General features: G+C 35.8%; 1 long non-coding RNA gene across 1 annotated transcript in view; it reads right to left on the reverse strand.

Annotated features, from left to right (window-relative positions):
* Positions 1-17,955, reverse strand: part of LOC133240132 (uncharacterized) — a 166,411-nt gene extending 148,456 nt beyond the window's left edge. Inside the window, exon 1 of the long non-coding RNA XR_009734124.1 lies at positions 17,818-17,955. This is a non-coding gene — a long non-coding RNA (uncharacterized LOC133240132). The remainder of the gene's footprint in view (positions 1-17,817) is intronic.
* Positions 17,956-18,571: the final 616 nt, after the last annotated feature.

Here is an 18,571-nt window from a genome sequence, read left to right on the forward strand (position 1 = left end):
CTCTTTGAATAACTGATAAAAATTAACTAGCAAAATGAATCATTTTCATGAATATTTGATCTTGGAAATGTATTCTGAAACCCTTACAGAAGAGCAATATTCAAGCAGATTACACATTAGCATGGGTGTGTGTATCTTAAATTGTTTTAATATAAACTGGTTTCTCTAACTTTAATCAAGAATACTTAAACCCAGTTTAGGCAACAAAAGAGTCTAGTTTAAAAACATTTTTAGGAAAGGACATCCCATAGGTTCATGTGTCAACTGTTAACACAGCGGTCCAGAGCCCTGCCTGTCTTCACCCCTCAGTTACCCCTCAAATGCACACACACTCTCCAAAATCAAGGGCAAAACGAAAATCTCCCAGATGATTCAGACATGCTCAGTTTTGCTTACTTTGACCCTCAAACTGAGAACAAGACATAAAAGTAGAGAAACTGAACATAAATAAAGTTTGGTTCAATCATTTCTTTAAAACCTATAAATGACTGTAAAAGTCAATGACTGTAGAAGTCGAGGAGGAATGCCTCATACTTATGTAACCTTAAGAGTTCATGGAGCAGATAATCAAATGACGTTACATGATGAGAAAGAAGACTTCACTGGTTTCCAATAAATGTATCTGACCTTGAGAAGGGTACTTAAAATATCACTGTTCCTTTATTTGTAAAATATGTATAATCCTACAACAAGTTTGTCATGAGTATTGAGGCTCATAATATATACTTCTGGAAACTTAAAAAAAAATTAAAAGTGCCAAAATTCAAACTATTGTCTGTATGATGCAGTTTATCCATTCCTATGAAAAACTATGGAGGAGGGGCTGTCAAGAATGATTAGATCAAATGTGAATGAGAATTGGAGTACTAGTTTATTTCAGTGAATTGCACCAAAGAATTATTTGAAATAAATCTAGCAAGGTGTAAAGATAAAGTAACCAACAAACATCATGATTTATACTTGCTAACTTGATGGTGGACAGAGACTGAAGGCTTGAAAAAATACAAATAAATGCCTAACATAGAGAAGGAGGATATGAACTGAAAGAATTTATTTAAATGGAAAATAGAAAAAGACAGTGAGAATCAAGTAAAGTGGAAGACAAGAACTATCACATATGTGAATGAGCCTTCACTAGATAGATTTTAGAATTCAATTTCAATGCTAAGTTTTCCAAAAATTAAGACAGTAATCCTTTTGAATATCTAGTATTAATGATAATACAACAATCTATTAGTCCTTAAAGGGAAACATCACATACACACAGACAGAGAGAATATAAATGTATGACTTTTAATCAACCTGAACACACATATTCACTTTTAATTTAGTCAACTTTTCTTCACTTCTAACGTGTTAAATACAACTTATTGTATACTTATTACACGCCAGACACTGTTCTAAGTTTTTGACATCTACTCTTTTATTCACTGTTGATATCTGCCCAAGAAAATAAGCATTTTCCCTATTTTAGCTGTGTGGAAACAGATATTTCAAAATGTCAGGGTCACATCATACCAAGTAACTGGCCCAGGATTGACTTGGTCTGTCAAACTTCAAAGCCTGCAGTTTAAAACACTGTACTGTCTTTTCTCTTGTATAATATTCAAGTGGTGCTGTCATTATTCACATTTTTAATGTCTTTTGAACTTATTTCAAGTTCATTTTCAGGAGTGTTTCAGTCAGAACAGAGTCATGAACAGAAAAGCCATGCCAGCATTTTAACAGGGGAAATTCCTGGAGGCCTGGGAAGACAACAAGCAGGGATACAGGGATTCCTAGGTAACGCCCCTGGACTGGGATAAAAGGAAGAGCATGGGCTTATCATAACCTAGAATCTTGGAAAACCTGTGAGAGAGGGGCAGTTACTATTGATGGAGGCCACCTCACAGGTCTCAGGAGGGATCCCAGAGACCTGGAACTACTATCTCTGGGCTGGGGTTTGGTCGGGGGCGGGGCGGGGGGAAGTTCTGGTGGGGAGCGGGGTGGGTGTTACTGCCTGGCTGGTCCTAGTATTTCACTCTCAACATCTATGAGCATGGCCTGGGGTGTGGAACAAAAGCTAAATCAAAGCTGCTCCTTAACGAGGCTGACAGGAAGGACTGTGTCCATCTTACCACCTCCCGCTTTCCTGTCTGCCTCTAGCGCCTTTTGTAGGCAGGAACCTGATGGCAAGACCCAATATTGGTCACATATGTCCATCCTAGCACCACAGAGCAGAGTTTAGCAAGGTCGGTTTGAGGCACAGAATACACACAAGACAATAAGCTAATGATTATAAGTGTACCAAGACTTATAAAAGGACTCTACAGAATGTGTCTTCTGTAGCAGGTAAGACTTACACTGAATCTTTAGACTTACACTGAATCTTTAGTAGGTAAAGGAAAGGAGCAAAAGCATTGTATCAATATTATAGATAAACGTTGTGTGTTATAACATAAGCAATGGTGTGAGGCAGGAACTGGATGTGTATGCCAGTGTCAGAGGTAAGATGCTAGCCTGATTGAAAGGAAAGAAGGTGAGACATGTATAGGGAAGTCAGACTGTGGACTAAGTTGAACCCATATTTCTGACTTGATAGAGAAGACAACTGTAGGTTTGGAAGCACTGAAGATGTTAAAGCAATGTTTCTTTAGGATAGTCATACCTTTTCTCAGGCTAGTGATTGCTGTTATATTTTTTCAAGAACATTCAGATTTAAACAAGAACATATTTTTAATATGTCTGAGCATAGTGTGCAAGAAAATCAACTAGTTCCTAAATTATGAAAACTGTCACTTTCTTTTGAAGCAAAATGATTTAAAGGGCTAAAAATCAAGCCATAATGGAATAGTCCTAGATTTGCAATCTTATTTTAATTTTCTTCTTTATAACATGTGAATTTTATGATTCTCCTATTTTAAGGATTATGGATGGCTACTACTAAGTTTTGGAACTCTCAGGTGCAGCAGTGGGTGTGCTTTATTACGATCTGAAAAACCAGTGACAAAGAGGCAGGCAGGTGGATTAGTATTAGAGATACACTGCCTTCCCAACGCTTGGCTCATTTAGATTTTGCTTTTTTAAAAAACTACAATCAGTTAGATTTTGCTTTTTTTTAGAACTGCTGCTTTCAATAAAGAGGGTGAGAATTTTTTAATCTATTTTACTATCTATTAAATATGTTTCATCAGCCTGGATGAATCACAAGCTGGAATCAAGATCTTGACAGTCCCGTGGACTGTAAAGAGATCAAACCAGTCAGTTCTAAAGGAAATCAACTCTGAATATTCATTGGAAGGACTGATACTGAGGCTCCAATAGTTCGGCCACCTGATGCGAAGAGCCAGCTCGTTGGAAAAGACACTGATGCTGGGAAAGATTGAAGGCAAAAGAAGAGGGCAGCAGAGGATCAGATGGTTGGATGGCATTACTGACTCAATGAACATGAATTTGAGCAAACTCTGGGAGATACTGAAGGACAGAGAAGCCTGGCATGCTGCAGAACATGGGGTCCCAAAGAGTTGGACACAACTTAGCAACTGAAAAACAAAATATATTTCTGAAAGAATACTAAAATTTATATAAAGAATTGTGTCTTTACATACATAAATTACATGTATATTAACCATATCTCTATCTTAATGGTTTGGGTTTGTTTTTCTTACATGCATGATTTGTTCTATTTTAATTATTGCCTATTGTTTGCTTTTCTCAGGAGGGTAAACAGAAGTGAATGTCCAGATATTTGGAATCAGGCAGGTCTAGTTTGAATCTTGGCTAGCCTACTTATTAACTCTATGGCTTTGTTCAGGTTATTTCTGTGAATTTCAGATTTTTTATCTGGACATAAATATAATTATACTGCCCACCTCATAGAATTTTTCTATCAATTAAATAAAATGATAAAGGCACTTAGCAAAGGGACTGGCATACATCAAGGAAATGATATATGATACCTATTATTGTTATTGTTGTTGACTATTACATCATGATTGGAAAAAAAAAAAAAACAAGGAATGACCATCAGTGAAAGTCTGCCGCTGCTGCTAAGTTGCTTCAGTCATGTCCGACTCTGTACGACCCCATAGACGGCAGCCCACCAGGCTCCGCCGTCCCTGGGATTCTCCAGGCAAGAACACTGGAGTGGGTTGCCATTTCCTTCTCCAATGTGTGAAAGTGAAAAGTGAAAGTGAAGTCGCTCAGTCCTGTCCGACCCTCTAAACGACTCAAAATACACTGAAGGCTAGTTACTTTGTCTCAATACAAAGGGACTTAAAAATGGAATCACATCTTTGAATCTGATTAGGAAGAAAGATATAATGTGGGATCACTATTTTATCTTTCATCCTCCCCAGCACTAGATACTCTATAACTACTCTGGCTATTCCTTTCTCTGGGCTCAGATTTCAGCAGGTTTGCACATCTAGGACATTTACAAAAGATAAACACTGTATCTTTTTAATATGGCCAGTGAGGAAAAGCTTTTAAATATGTATTTCAAGCCCAAAGTGTGGATACTTGGGAAACCATGAATAGGTTTCTAAGTCGGTATTGAGAAAAGAAAACTCTGAAAATCACACTTCGGAGGTAACTTTTTAAAATTCTAATTTCCAGTGAAGGATGGGATGTGCAGCATTCATGCAAATATATGCAAATAAATACAGCTGTTTTTCTTTTTTATTCCTAAATCTGGTCCTTTGAAATACCTCAGCAAAAATAATTTGCATGGAGGCTGTAATAAACTGTAGTACATATCTCTGTTACATAAAACAAAACATTCTCTGTATATATACTGCCACATTTATTATGATGTAGTTTAGAATTACATTACATGATGACTATTATTCACTGGATCCTGGTGATGGTTTTCATTCAACTGATGTTGGCAAGGATTAGACTTCTCCTTCGGAAGCAAGCAGCATCTCATGTGCAAGCCCCATGAACCTGGAGACTGTGTTCTGTTTTGTTTAAAACTGTATCGCCAATGTCAAATTTAGTACTCCAAATAAAACAATTGTTTTATCAGTAGCTGCTGAATAAATGAATAATTAATACTAGTTGAAAGATTTCTGGTGTTTTCATGATTTTTTTTTTAACCGCTGAAGCATCTACACCGTTTTCCCTCAAAATCTGTTAAGTATCTCTTGCAATCTAAGTGTGAGTTTTGTACACTAGATTGAGTTTTCTATAATAATGAGACCAAATCATAGTTTCTAATTAAAAAAAAATTAGAGTTCAGGTTATTGTTCTGATAAGAAAACATATCTGCCTCAGTCATAAATTAAGTTCACAGGTTGGAAGCATCTAGACTTTTCCACGAGAGAGCAGAAACTCACAAAGCGGTGGAGGGTGGAAAATGGCCTATTCACCCCATTCTGTCCATTGTGGGGACCCTGTTCACTCTTCCAATTTCAAAAGGGCCAGTACCACCACCTTGATCTGCATCTGACCTCCACCCATCACTGTTCACCACCGATGACACACAGGTAGGACCAGAGCAACGCCATGAAGAGCCCTATAACTGTCCCCCCAGTCACTTGAGGAGGCTATTTTAAATCTATGGAAGAACAAAAATATCATGCTCTGTGCCTAAGGCAAGCTCAGGTATTTACGGCCATTATAAAGGATAGAAACTGAAGTAAAGGAAAGTTATTCGACAAATTCAACGCTGTCAGTTGTAACACTGGAATGAGAACACAGAGCCACTGATTGTTCTACTATTTTACCCTAGGAGTATAAGCTTTCTCATCTCCAAGAAGTGAATAAATAATGTGTCTTTGACTTAAATTGTGAACTCTGATATCTCAGAAATCTTGACAATTCCTTATAGCCCTAGAAATTTTCTACTTTTTCATGTTCTTATTAAACCGATGTCAATGTAACTCTCAATGAGTTTGTTCCCCTATATACGAATCAAAATAGAATCACACTCCCCAAAAATGCAATACTGGTGGAGAAAGCAAGCAGTTTATAAATAACTGATGACCTATTAAAGTGAAGCCAGTTTTCCTAAGACTTGATAAAGAAAAGTTAGGTCAACTTTTGAGTACTTTAAATAAAGTATTGTTAACTAAACTTTGTAGACTGATTAGTGTCTCAAAATAGAACATTTAGTCAATCTTACCAAGGAATACTCCTTTTATCCTGAATTAAATATCCCAATATCTTCCCTAGGATATTAAGAAATAATATCATATTGGTCTAATCTGACATGTTGGTCAGCAATTTAATTTTCTAGGATATGAAATCTTTATTTGCTTAGAGAAATCATTTCCAATAAAATATTCAAGTTTCAAAATGCACACCTACCTTCATTGAAGACACACTACCTCCACCGAAGACACATTTATATAATGTATTTCTTAGAATTATCTATGGTTATGGTTTAAAACAGAAGATAAATATACTACCATCCTTTTCCCCCTTCCTCACTTTATTCTAGATAGAACAAATGGATGCAATTGATTCTACATCATTTAACTCACTTTTTCTATCTATAAAAGTAAAAATGAAGATCTAAATGTCAATCTGTATTTTTTTTCTTTCTTGGCATTTAAACCAAAGTGCAGAATATTACGTATTAATTGTAATTGTTTAAAACTTTCCCTAGGGAGCTTTTTTAAGTAAATAGGCATTCCATGAAAAATTATAAGGTGACTTTAGAAACAAAGATACAAAAACATATCTCTAAATAAGTGTTATCCTTCAAGAAAGTTACAATGAATAAATAGCAATGGTATTACAGCTTCTGGCCGAAAGTCAGAGTACTATACAGATTTGTAAAACCATCTGCTACTTACAGATGGGATGATCTAAGGCAAGTTACTCAACATTCCATGTCTCAGTTTAGCTGTCTGTATATGGTAGATTGTTACAGAACAACATTGGATAAAATACACCTTTCTAAATGTATGTCCTTATAGAGTCTTCCCCCAGACTGAATCTGGGCTAGCATTATCAATTGCTTAGTCCAACAGACTGTAATGCAAGTAGGTGACATTATCCAAGTTAAAGGTCTAGGAATTAAGAGACTTTGCAGTTTTCATTTTTACCTCCTTGAAATCAGACCATCATGCTATGAAGATGCCTCATCTAGCCTATTGAAGGATGAGAGATCCTGTGGAGAAGACATGTGATACCCTAGCTGACAGTCAATAGCCAGACACAAAATTCAGGCCATCTTGGTTACTCCAGCCTCATTTGAGCCATCAGATGATGGCAGGAACATGAATGTTCCCAGGTGGTATCAGAAGAACTACCCAGACTGCCAATCTGAGAATCATTAGAATTGACAAATTGTTGTTTTAAGTCATTAAGTTTGGGGGTAGTTTGTTAAAGAGCAAGGATCAAGTGAAACATTGTGCAATGGGATAATATTAATAATAACATTTATCTAATAAAGTTTTATAAAGATAAAAAAAATATATATATATACTTAGAACAAAATCTGGAACAAATGAATGCTCAGCAGATGTTAATCATAATTACTACTACAAAATAACTAATTGGAAGAAGACAACACTAATATACACATGCAAATTCTAGAGTATTTGTTTAAAATCTGCATATTACTCCATAATATAAGGCAATGAATGGCAAGAAACTGCAGTGATTTGAATCCCGGGGTTAAAGAAAAAACACTTATAGATGTATAATGATGCTTTTATCAGAGACAAACTCAAGGTCTAAAAACCACATCTACAAAGTGGAATTTTTCTTCAGTTTTTAAAATTATTTTGTTAATTACTCTCATCTAATAATGAGAAAATTTCATGTAATAATATATATTTTCAGCTTCTGTAAATATCTGGCTGACTTTTCAGGATCTAGCTAAAAAGGCCCTCATCATAACCACTGTCTGGAGCTGATGAGTCACCTCCCGTCTGAAGCTGCATGTGTGCTCCAAGTCATGGTGGACTCCATTTGGCCTATCGCTTGTTTAGTTAGCAAACTAACCCCTGCAGGCATTTGAGTTTGGGGACGCCAGCTTTAAATCAAGGATAAATAGAGGGCTAGGTCTGTATTTCTTAATTTTAAAGCTATGAACTCCTAAAGTTGCAAAAATCCTTAGAAAGCATCTTTTTCAACTAATTTAATTTAGAATCCAGCCATGTAGCAAATTAACCAAAGAAAAGGCTAGAATTCAGAGATTCTAAGTCTAGCTCCAGGCTACTTCCACCTCTCTGAAGGTCAACAATCTGGAGGTTAGGAGTTCATGACAAAAATTCAGCATTTGGATAGGGACTCAGCCAGGACTGGTGGGTGTTGGTGATAAAAAGAGAAACATGTAGTTCTAATAGCACCATCCATTTCTTAACAGTAAGAAATAAGTCACCAGAAACAACTTCCAGATCAGTTAGAAATGTTTGCTTTTGTACTCAATGTTACTTAAGATCAGTATTTGCTGTCACAGGACTTCAGAAGCCACAAACCCAGGGAAGGGAGATTTGGAAACTTGGTCAGATGAGATGAACTGACTACTTATTGACTTCCAGTTGTGTGTTGTTTTTGAGAACTTTACCTTACCAGGAGTAGATCTGGTGAGAAAAATCAGTCTTAGGTTGGGAAGATCCCTTGGAGAAGGGAAAGGCTACCCACTCCAGTATTCTGGCCTGGAGAATTCCATGGACTGTATAGTCCATGGGCTCACAAAGAGTCGAACATGATTGAGCAAATTTCACTTTCACTTTCATGTAGAACTGGAGGACAGCAAATTATCTTTGAGCAGGCTGTAGGTACTTTTCTAGCAAGGACGAAAAAAATCAAGGGCTGAGTCACCCAAGTTAGTTACACCTTCCTCTGTGTGCATAAAGCATGTTGCTTCATTTCTACTGCGTCTCCAACAAGTAATATATACACACTGACTGCCTCAATACACTAAGTTTCTCAGAGATTACAACTTTTATCTTTGAAACAAGGTTGCCAGATAAACTCAGGATGCTCAATTAAATACGAATTTCAGGTAAACAAATCATTTAATTTACATATGTCCATGCAGTATTTGAATAATACTGGAATCAGAATATGATTATAAAGTAATTCACTGCTAATCTCAAATTCACATTTAAATTTAACTGGGCAGCCTGTTCTGGTTGTTGGTTTGCTTCATTTTGATTTGCTTTCTGCTAAATTGGTAATGCTACTTAGAGATAAATGCCAAATAGTCATGTCATAGAAGAAATGTTTAATAAAGGCTATTTGAATACTGAATGTCACTTTTTGCAATTCCACTTAATGGTGTGATATCCAGCCTTCACTAACCTTTGGACGTCATCAGATTCTAATCTGATCCTAGACACAATCTCATCTCCAGTAATAATAATTAAAAACCAAAATAACAATACTGACAATATCTGCGGTGTCTTATGGTTTTCAAAGGTCAGAGGCAGTGCTTTCTCTTTTTAAAATAAATTCAGAATAATCACATTACTCAACTGTGACTTTAATAAAAAGAAGATGTAGAGAGTAAAGAATTCAATGTGGTTCATGGAAAGATCTTCATATTTATGTGAAGTACTATATTTCTGGTTCATACATTTTCTCTCACATTTAAATCAGATCATTCTTTTGCTAGCATGACTATGTCAGTTTCAGAAGGAGAGAAAATACTTTAGAACACTGCTGGCTGCAGGTGAACATGCATTTATTTTTCTATGTCACCCCATTTTTATGCCTTGCAATCTTTCAACTGCTAATTAAGACAAAGGGCAAAATCATATCCTTGAGCAAACAGTCTAGTATCCTTTCCCAGTCTGGGATGTGCCAGACACCACACTTGAAGTGTGCTTTTTTCCAGAGTCTTTATATAGCATAATAGACTAACCAAGCACAAGCTGAGCAGACTGAAAGGAAGAATTACTTCACACTCCTGCTGATGTTGCTTAAAGTACAGAAATGCTTCTGTTAATTTTTTACTCTTCAGAATGGCACACAGAAGGCACACTAGCAAGTATCAGAATTCACAATGCCATCTGTCTACTAAAAATACAGTCTAATTCATTAGACACTAAGATATACATATATTTTTTTGTTTAGTTTACTGGTTATTTTTATTGCTTTCTGTTGATCTGGAACTAAGAAATTAAGCAATAAGAAAATGAGAACTAAGTTTCTGTTCCAGTCAAGGAAATGTGCTGCTTTCCTAGGACTTTGGAAAGTCTCTGATGGCCAGAAAGTATCATAGAATTCTTGAGTGAAAAAATAGTTACACAGTAATACGGCAAGGAGGTGGGAGCCAGAGATTATCAACAGGCAAAACTAATTTGATGACTCCTATCACTCTTACAGGATATGCATGTCTTCAGAGGCTGACATATCCTTCTACCATTTCAGAGAAAATTATCTCAGATCAAAACTAGAAAATTCAATGAACTAAAGACAGTTTTTTGGTAGAACATGATCATCTGGGAGAATTTCATGACAACGTCATCTCTTTATACTATGCTCCAGAGTTTCTTTCATCTTTCAAAGATCAAATGTTTATCCTCCGGTTAAGCAGCATTCTCTAAACCTTTGGACCAAAATACCTGGTTCTGACCCTGAGGAAAATGTGTAAGCATTTGACTCAATCACTCAATGTATACTAGCTCACTCTACCCCTGGGAAGACAACAAAGAAAGGTTTATACAGAGATCAATGAGGAGAATGCATTATATAAATTTAGAAGCACCTATAAATATATAAATCAGTGTATACACTTGTGCATTTATATATGTCACTGTAATATATATTATATATAATGTGTACTTTATATATATGTCAAAATCTCAAAAGGGAAATTTTGAAATTAAAAAAAAAATTAATATTTATTTGACCGTGTCCAGTCTTTGTTGCGGGAGCTTCTTAGTTGCAACATGTGGGATCTTTCGTTGCAGTGCACAGACTCTAGTTGTGGCTGGGGCTTAGCTGCTCCAAGGCATGTGGGATCTTAGTTCCTCAACCAGGGACTGAACCCACTTCTCCTGCACTTGCAAGGCAGACTCTTAACTACTGGACTGCCAAGTCCAACTTATCAGGTTTTTGGCCTGTCTCTCTCACAAACAGGAAGTACAATTCTTAGAGAATAACAACTGGAGGATAAATATTTAATCTTTCAAAGATGAGACAAACTCTGGACTTAAAACTAAGGTCATTAGATTAGAAACGCTTAGCTTCTTACGATTTGTATTCCTTTATCCAGTCCTACAGAAAAATAAAAGGCTTAATCTAAAGAATATGCATAAAGAAGCTTCAACTTACACTCTAATTGCAAAATTTGTTACCAATAGTCTTTTAATCCCTTCCTTCCCTAGTTCTCCTCTACATGAGTTTATCATTTGAAAGCAAACATTTATCTTTACATTGACTTGGGAAAATTTGTTCAGAGACTCTAAGCATTTATTAAGAAAGAGGAGCTCAGGCTTCATTTCCCTGTCTTTTTTTGCTACACTTCAGTATTGATAATATGGTTAAGAGGAGGCCTCCAATGCCTACATCCCAAGTAATTGGGATGCTTGTGAAAAGTCCCAGTTTACTTATCCCTTAGAGCAAGGTGTTGGGCACATTCCTCCAGTATCCACTGCTGCATTTGGTTCTACACCGTTCCAAAGCAACCCCTCGTTAGCCAGGCCAGGCAGAAGCCTGCAGCAACCCGCTGACGACCAGCAGCTGGAGATGCAGGCAGTCACAATCACCCCGTGTGACCTAGCCCATCAAACCAGCTGGATCAGGGAGTGAAATTGCCTTCAGCCCTGAATTCCTAGCTCTTCACAATGTTCACTCCCAGAAAGGGTAAAAGGACAGAGATTTCAGTTGCTCCAACACATAGGGGGATTTATAATGAGTCAGGCAGCAAAATAACAGATGGTGCATTGAGTGTAAACATGAAAATACCCTTGGAGCCGAAACAGAAGGCTAGCGCTCGCAGGGGAGTCAAGCAAAAATAAGAGAGGGCTTCCGCTCTCTGTTAAGTCTTCTCAGTTTTCCTCTCACTTCTCAAGGCACAGTCTTTGCGGCCCGTAACATCTTCACTCTCACAAAGTAACTGATAAGAACACAATTGTCCCAAATTGTGTTCCACCAGGAGGTCCTCAGCTTCTAATCCCTATGCTCACTCACCTCCTGCTCAGAAAGGTTTCCTCATGTTCCTCTTTCATGGTTGGGAAGATCCCCTTGGGGAGGGACAGGCAACCCACTCCAGTATTCCTGCCTGCAGAATCCCTATGGACGGAGGAGCCTGGCGGGCTACAGTCCATGGGGTCAAAGAGTCAGACTCAACTAACAGTCGTGTTAGTCAGTAAGCCACTAACACTCTTCCTTTAGAGTGTTGAGCCTCCTTCCTCCCTTCTTTCTGGACTTGACTGTCTGTTGGAATGGTCCACCTGGAGAACTGTAACACTGACCATATTTCATCACTCTCATTTCTTTTTTTCTTTTTCATTTTTTGTGTATCATTGAGTAGTCACTCTACCACTACCACTGGCTTCCTGTTTGAAATGCTTCTTTTTTTCCTTAGTCTTCTTAATCTTTCCATTAACTGTACTAGAATTTTCATTTTTCTTATTAGAGTCAGCTGGAAATTTTGTTAACATTTACTGTGAACTTGACATAATGACTCTGGTACAACAATTACCCAAAGTAACACTCATCAGGGAAGATGTGTGGTACACTGCTTTTCCTTTCATACTGCTATGCATTCCCTTAGGCAGTAAAAATGTGCAGCTTCCACTGCACTGGATTTAGCTACTCTGCAATTAAAATTGCGAAAGAGTATGTCAGTGTTCCACAGAGAAACAGAAAATATGGAATATGGATATACAGCATTCTAAGAGAACTGAGAAAACCAAATAAGAAGAGACAGAATATATAATATGAGAAATTCTTTAAAAAATTTTAAAACCCACAATGGGATTATTTTAAAACTTTAAATGAGTATTTCAAAATTAAACTAAATAATTTTCTAGAAAATATGTTAAATTGGATCCAAGAAAAAAAATCTGAATAATATAATAAATAATAAAGAAATTTAGTCTGTGGAGATGTAAATAATTTCTATTTTATACTATATTTTCAGAGAAGAAAAAAATAGGAGAAAACTACCTATCTCATTTCGTGGGGTAAAATTAACTTTGGTTTATAAGGATAATGCAACTGATAAGAACAGTAAAAGAAAAAATAAGGATACATATGTGATGTGATAAATATATTAACTCAGTTGTGGGGATCTTTTTGCAATGGATAGGTATATGAAATCATCGTGCAAATATATTATTAAAAGAACTGCATTTGTCAAATATATCTCAATAAACTGAAAAATATTTAACAAGATAAAAAAGGACAGCAAAAGAAATTTTTCACCAGCTAGAACATAAATTTTAAGAACTCTAAACAAAATATTTTAAAGCAAATACAGCAATGCATTAAAAAATGACAATATATGATACCCAAGTATCATATATCAGAGACAGCATTCAGAATGGTAATTTTCTCTAGAGGATGCAATTGGTGAAGAGGCAAAAGATAAACTTCTGTAGTCTTGTAAATTTATTTTAATATGTGCTGGGGCTACATGGATATATAAAATATATTTAATATATTTTATTATAAAATATAATTAAAGTTTATAAAAAGTCATTGAGGTACATAATTAAGATTTTATATTTTATTATGTTTATTCTCCTACGATTTCTTTTAAATCATGACACATTTCTCTTTAAATCTACACATATTGGTCCTCTAGGTCCATATTTTAGTGCAGAATCAGAATATACTGATGTGTTTATACCCGAATTTATTATTGCTATATGTCCAATCACCTGATGCAGGAATCCATCAGGAGGAGTATAAAACTGTTTATTGCTTTTATTGGCATTACTAACCCTTACCTCTTTGAGGAGGAGCCAGCTATGGATCAAATGTCTTATATTTCACTGCAGATGCCTAAGAACAGGGCTTGTAGAAAATATGAACTTTTATTACAAATGCACAAATCTAAATAAGTAGGAACAGGTGACTAAAATATGGAATAATAAGCTCAAATTATGTTATGATAGGCTTTGACCTACCTCTTCAAAAAATACACATCTAAGCTTATTTTATATCTAAAAAAATTTACCAGCAAATATTACAATATAAGTAGATCGAAATTATATTAGCAACAAAGAAAATTTAATTGTTAAAAAATACCATTTACATTTATAATTTTAAAACATTATAACAAAAATAACTGATAAAAAAATATATTCTAAGGCAAGGGAAGTTAAAAATTCTATTTATGGAAGAATAAAAGTTAGGAATAAATTTAATAATTTACACGTAGAACTTCTACACGAACACTAAAACGTTACTGAAACAAGTTAAAGAAGCCTAAATAAATAGAGGTATACAACATATTTATAGATTGAAAGATTCATGTAGTATAGATGTCATTTCTTTCAAATTTATCTATAGATTGAACTCTAACAAATATCCCAACTATTTTTTAATTGACAGATACTTTATACATGATAAAGTTAAGATACAGATAAAGTTACAGATAATTTATACATGAATGCAAACAGACAAGAACAGTTAAGGCACTCCTGAATACAAACAAGATGGGAGAACTTACTTTACCCAATATCAAGACTCAAAAGAAAGCTATAATGAATACAACGTGTTACAAAATACTGGCACTAGGATTTTTAAACAGAGATCAATTAAACACAGTAGAAAGCCCATAGACAGTCCCATGTTTATATGTGTACCAGCAGTATGGGAAAAAGGGGCCTTTTCAATAAATGGTGCTGGGTCAACTGGATATCTGTATGGAAAAGTATTTTAAGCTTCACTCCTGCTTCATAAATACACAATAATTTCAAGTATAGTAAAAGCTTAAAATGAAACAAACTTATGAAGCCTCTAGAAGATAATATAAGGCTACAGGACTTTAGAATAGGAAAAGATTTCCTAAATATGACCAAAAAAACATGAATTTTAAAATTAAACATTGCTTATTTCAACTGCGTTAACTTAAGAATTTTTGTGTATCCAGAGAAATACAGTGAGACAGCCGCAGGTGGGAGAAAATATTTACAACACATACACGCAAAATAGCTTTTACAAAGCAGTAAGATAATGGCTGACACACTGATAGAAAACTTGAACAGTCTTACAGAAGAGGATATTATAACTGACCAATAAGCATATTTTACAGTGTTTAACTTCAGTAATAAGCAAATTAAAACGACAGCAGATGCCATTTATACAACCTGACTTTCCAAAATTAAAAATAGGCAATAGTAAGTGTTGATAAGATTATACAGCAACAGGAACTCATACCCAGAAGTTGTGTCAATAAAATGATTTAATCACTTTGAAAAACAGCTTCAGTTCAGTTCAGTCGCTCAGTTGTGTCCGACTCTTTGTGACCCCATAAACTGCAGCACGCCAGGCCTCCCTGTCCATCACCAACTCCTGGAGTTCACTCAAACTCACTTCCATTGAGTCGGTGATGCCACCCAGCCATCTCATCCTCTGTCATCCACTTCTTCTCCTGCCCCCAATCCCTCCCAGCATCAGAGTCTTTTCCAATAAGTCAACTCTTCGCATAAGGCAGCCAAAGTACTGGAGTTTCAGCTTTAATGTCATTCCTTCCAAAGAAATACCAGGACTGATCTCCTTCAGAATGGATTGGTTGGATCTCCTTGCAGTCCAAGGGACTCTCAAGAGTCTTCTCCAACACCACAGTTCAAAAGCATCAATTCTTTGGCACTTAATACTACATAAAGTTGCATATATATATATATATATAATCCTCATACCTTATAGGTCAAATGTCTCACTTCTAGGTAAATACCAAACTAAAATGATATTCTAGTATATGTACTAGAATGTTTATTGCAACATTATTGGTAGGAGCTAAAGACAACCCAAACACCCATCAAGAGTCCAAAAAGACAGAGTGATAATCCTTACAGTGGAATACTATCCAGCAAAGAAAACAAATGTATACAATAATACAGATAAATCCCACAAAGGATAATTTTGAGCAGAGAAGCCAGGCACATAAGATGCCATCCTGTGATTTTATTTCATTAATACCATTCATTTAAAAGTTCAAGAAAGCAAGCAAAACTAAATTACAGCGTGGAGGAATGAATGAAGTGAACATGAAAGTGAGTCGCTCAGATATGTCTGACTCTTTGAGACCCCATGGTCTGTAGTCCACCAGGCTCCTCTGTCCATGGAATTCTCCAGACAAGAATACTGGAGTGGGTTGCCATTCCTGTCTCCAGGGGATCTTCCTGCCCCAGGGATCGAACCTAGGTCTCCCACATTGCAGGCAGATTCTTTAACATCTGAGCCACAGGGAAGCCCGTGAAAACAGTAACAAACAGAGTGGTAGGCAGGAGAATTATAACTAGAGAAGTCAAGGTAGAAGATACCACTATAAGGAAGAAAAGGGTAGTCATGTGTAGCAGTTATAAGAGTGCTTCAGGGAAATCTACCATGAGAAACACCTTAGGACACTATGGGAAAGCATTTAAGAAGCAGATAGAGTAGCCGAGGCTCAGATTGGCTAGCAACATAGCAGCAGCAGCAACAGTATTTAAGAAGCATGAAAGAAACAGAACTTCAGGCCCCACTCCAAACCTACTGAACTAGAATCTATCAGTTTAACAAGATCTCCAAGTGACTGACATACTTCAACTCTAGAGAAGCCCTGATCTAGACAAACAAGAGAATAAATGGCTCAACAGAGTACATAATAACAATAGAGAAGGCCAGAAATTTTTTTAAAAGAAAAACAAGAAAGAAAATTATAAATATAATCCACATAGGCCAGAAGATGATGCAGGTCCGACCTGGTCCCACAAAAGCATCTGTATTGCCAGGTCCTTTTTAAGAGTCTTGAGTTGGAGCTGTAACCTGTACATGACAGGACAGCAGGAAGGGTTTTAGTGTTCCTCTCCACTGCCCTGATTTCTGTACTGCAGAAGCACTTAACAGACATTCACCAGATCACCATCTATAAAACTCTGACTAATGGAAATGTGCTGGGAGTCTGGAGTTAGCACAGTCACCAGCATCCCTGGCTATTTTTCACATCAGCAGAGAATCGTTTCTAGGATATATCTGCACTCTGGCTGCCTGGTGCGCTCCATGCAAATAAAATATCAACTAATAATTAGATCTTTCTCAGGCTTGGTCTCATTTTGAATAAAAAGACCTCTTCTTGAAGGCATATACATTAGCTTGACTTCTAAGGAAAACATTATCTCAAAATTGTGCTTCTCCAGTTATTAGTCTACAAGAATTTTTCTCTGCAATGCTTCATAAAAGTCTTTACCAAAAACCAAGTCATAGGAGCGCTTTACTTAAAGTTGTTTACAATCAACTTCCAAAAACACTGAATGCCAATTGTACTATACTTTGAAAAGAAGCTATTTGTCACTATAGATTTCTTATCAGATTTTGTTTATTTTGCAGAGGAAAGGCCTTTTAGTTTATGTGAAAAATGACTTCTGATTTGATTTAGTAGCAATTTTTAATTTAGGTTTTCCAGTTTCATTTTCCTTTTCCTCTTCTCTGGAATATAAATATAATTGGAAAATAAAAATGTTCCAATTCTATAAAATATGTGTCCTTGGTATAAACAAAAGCAAGCTCTAATACAGTAAAAATTTACAAACATACTAAAATAATTAGGACACAATTTTTCAACTGAAAGATTTTTATAAAAATAGATAAAACAAGAAAAATCTATTAATATTAGATATTTCTAAGTATTCACAATTCTACATTGCATGAATTTAATTACCTATTTTTCAAGAGATGTTCCACTCCTGTGACTAAATTTTATACAAAAGAAATTACCTTTAAATCTAGGACACCTAGAACACTGGAGTTGGTAGCTTGTCCTTTCTCCAGTGGATCTTCCTGACCCAGGAATCAAACCAGGGTCTTCTGCATTGTGGCAGGATTCTTTACCAGCTGAGCTACCAGGGAATTCCAGTTACTAAAATAGAAAAATATAAAAAAGTTCTATAACAAGGAACTAATATGATATATATGGTTGTCATTGCACTCACCTTAGAACTTATGATCTAACTTTCTCAAATAAGTAGTCACACACACCATAATATACTAAAAAGATCTTCAAAAATCTTTCAGATTTATATAGTGTTTCATTTCTAAAAGTGTCATGGAAAACACACACACACACTAAAAAGGCTGAGAAGTTTACCAAGGTTACAAAATGAATCAGTGGTAAAACAAGAAACCCTAATTCAGATTTGATCACTCATGCCTGTATCAAATAAACCCTTAATTTCTGCTCATTTCCTAAAATATAGTGTTGTTTCACAGGAAAGAAAAGTGCATTTTCTTTCACTCCAGTAAGCTGTTAGAATATAATATCCTTTGGGGATCAAGATTTTTCACATTGCCCTTCTAAGGGTCTAAATGAAAAATCATTGATTCCATTAAAGATTAGAGGAGGAAAAAGAAAACTGGATTCAAGAATCTGAGGACTTGAAAACATCACACACAAAGCTTATTTTTAAATTCACTAAGAACACTGAACATATTTTTGAACATCACTGAAATTCTCTTTGTCTTTCAGTTATTG

This window comes from Bos javanicus, chromosome 27 (genome assembly GCF_032452875.1).
Source record: "Bos javanicus breed banteng chromosome 27, ARS-OSU_banteng_1.0, whole genome shotgun sequence".
In the NCBI taxonomy this organism is placed as follows: Eukaryota; Metazoa; Chordata; class Mammalia; order Artiodactyla; family Bovidae; genus Bos; species Bos javanicus.